The following is a 2,766-nucleotide window of genomic DNA, read 5'->3' as shown; positions in this document are numbered from 1 at the left end:
GTCTCATAGGATGAGACTAGTATTCAGTGGAATATACTTTGGAATATGCTCATTTATAAGATATCCTAATCTTGTTTATTTAGGACAGAATACATTTTTGAAGATTTATATATCTTCAAGATTTATATAGTACTGGAATTTTAGAACTGGCAGGGGTATTAGGGTCTTAGAGATAATTGAGAACACCACTTTTAATTCAGAGATGAAGGAATGGAGATGTAGGGTGTTTGAGTGACTAATGCAAACTAAATCATGTCCAAGTATTTAGTGGCAGAAATGGAGCTAAAACCCAGTCTAAAACTTGAGCATGGCGTTTAGTTGTATTCAGTGAATAAATTAATATATCTTATATACTATCTAGTTTTATTTCTACTACCTATTTATCTACATAGTAGAATTTTTGCTCATTTTCAGATTATATTGGTCAGCAGAGAGTCTATAAACACTTAAATTTATGTTAGTGTAACCTTTGGTACAATTGATACCTAGCTTTTTTTTTTTTTTGGTCTTAAAAAAAGATTTATTTATTTATTTTTTAAGAGACAGGATCTTGTTCTGTCACCCAGGCTAGAGTGCAATAGTGTGACCATAGCTCAGTGAAGACTCAAACTTCTGGGCTCAGCAAGTCCTCTTTCCTCAGCCTCCTGAGTAGCTGGAAGTACTGGTGTATACCACTGGGCCTGGCTAATTTTAAAATTTTTTACAGGGGTCACAGTATGCTGCCCAGGCTATTCTTGAGTTCCTTTCTCAACCTCCCAAAGTTCTGGGGTTACAGGCATGGGCCACAACACCTGGCCCACTGTACTGGTCTTTTATTTCGCTTAGAATAGTGTCCTCAAGGTTCATCCATACAGTAGTATGTGATGTTTTCTTCTTTTATAAGGCTGAGTAATATTCCACTGTATGCACATACTACATTTTGTTTAACCATTCTTCTATCAGTGGGCATTTGGGTTGCTTCCATTTTTTGGCTATTGTGAATAGTGCTGCTGTGAACATGAATGTGCAAGTATCTCTTCAAGATCCTGCTTTCGAATTTTTGGATATATACCCAGAAGCAGAACTGTCATATCATAGTTATCATAGTTCTATTTTTAATTTTTCAAAGAACCACCATACTGTTGGTGTAACATTTATAATCCTCCCAGCAGTGCACAGGAGTTCTGATTCAAAGTGGTGTGTGTTTTTATCTTGCTTTTATTTGACGACTAATTGATGTTGAATACTTACTTACATGTTTCTTGTTCATTTAGATCTCCATTTGTATAAGCTGTGTGTTCTGGTCTTTTGTCAATTTTTCTAATGGCTTGTCTGGAAAAGTTCTTTATATATTCTAGATATGAGCTCTTTATTGGTTATATTTACCCCGGATATCCTCTATGGTCTCCAACAGGACTCCCACCCTCATCTGCAGTCTCTTCCAGCTCAGGCAGTGAGGGCTGCTGTGGCAGCAGTGGCTGGTTCTGATTCTGCTTCTTCATTTTGGCATCATGGCAGCCAATATCTAGTTCTTAAATTCTAAACAAAGAGTTTTATTGTATTATGTAATAAACAGAAAAGTGCACAAAACATAGCTGTACCATTCAGCAAATAATTATAAAGTAAGTCTTGATTTCACTATCCAAGTCCAGAAATACAGTGTTGCTGGAGCCTCAGAAGCCCCAGGAGCCTCCTTCTCTGGCTGATCCCCTTCATTATTTCTTTCCTTCTCTTTCTTTTTCAGCTAATTTAACAGGACATGCAGAGAAGGTGGGGATTGAGAATTTTGAGCTCTTGAAGGTCCTAGGAACTGGAGGTAAGTCTTAGTTTTTTTAAGGGAATAAAAAGATACTTATTATTCCTATGACAAAAGATTGATAGCTCTAATACAGAAATTAATTAAAATTCTTAAAAGCATGAGGAATCCAATTGGAGAACTTTGAAAGGAGATGAACAGACCATTGACAGCAGGTAAAAATTGAAAGAATTGGCACGTATTTAGGGAAATCAATCTTTTTTACTTTGCTATTGGGAATGTAAATTAATTCAACCTTTTATGTGAGACACACTGTTCAAAAAATGACTAATATTTATAGAGTGCTTGTATGCCAAGTGCTCTGTGAAGTGCTTTGTATTGATTGACTTATTTAATCTTTCCTCAATGCTATTGATACTCAATGTATATAATTTGTAATAATGAAAAACATAAGACCATTTAGAAACCCAGCAATAGGAGTGTGGGTTAAATGGAACATGGACCTATAAGTTCTATAATCTATATAATAGGATTGAAATTATCAATATTTGCTAGCATTTTGGAAATAATCTATATTTACTAGCATCTTTTTGAACTTATGTTACAATTTTTTTTTATTTCAAAATTTTAAAGGGGTACAAATGTTTTCTGTTACATGTATTGCTTTCGTAGTGCTTGAGTTGTGGTTATAGGTGTGCTCATCACCGAGATAGTGCTGTTCTGCAGAAAAGAATGTCTAGTATACCATTTCCATGTATTTGTAAATACATATTTGGAAAAATCTCTGATATATGCACCAAAATGTAACAGTGGTGATTCCTGGGTGGCTGGGATTTTAGATGATCTTGACCTTCTGCTGTACTTGCCTGTGCCTTCTGAACTTTTACTACCATTGCTATTGTTGCTCAGGAGTCAGCGCTGGCCTCAGGGCATTTGACCGTGGCATTGTAGGCATCCCCTCACTTAGAAGAGCCCCAGGTTTGGTGTAACGCTCTGCTGTCAGTATTCTGAAATTCTTTTTTTTTTTTTTT

The 2,766-nt window shown here is 35.8% G+C and overlaps 1 pseudogene; it reads left to right on the top strand.

Annotated features, from left to right (window-relative positions):
* Positions 1–2,766, top strand: part of LOC100950765 — a 78,545-nt pseudogene that overhangs the window by 15,637 nt on the left and 60,142 nt on the right.

Source organism: Otolemur garnettii, unplaced genomic scaffold (assembly GCF_000181295.1).
Source record: "Otolemur garnettii isolate 467f Iridium unplaced genomic scaffold, OtoGar3 scaffold00002, whole genome shotgun sequence".
Classification (NCBI taxonomy): domain Eukaryota; kingdom Metazoa; phylum Chordata; class Mammalia; order Primates; family Galagidae; genus Otolemur; species Otolemur garnettii.
This window is presented reverse-complemented; position numbering and strand designations above follow the sequence as displayed.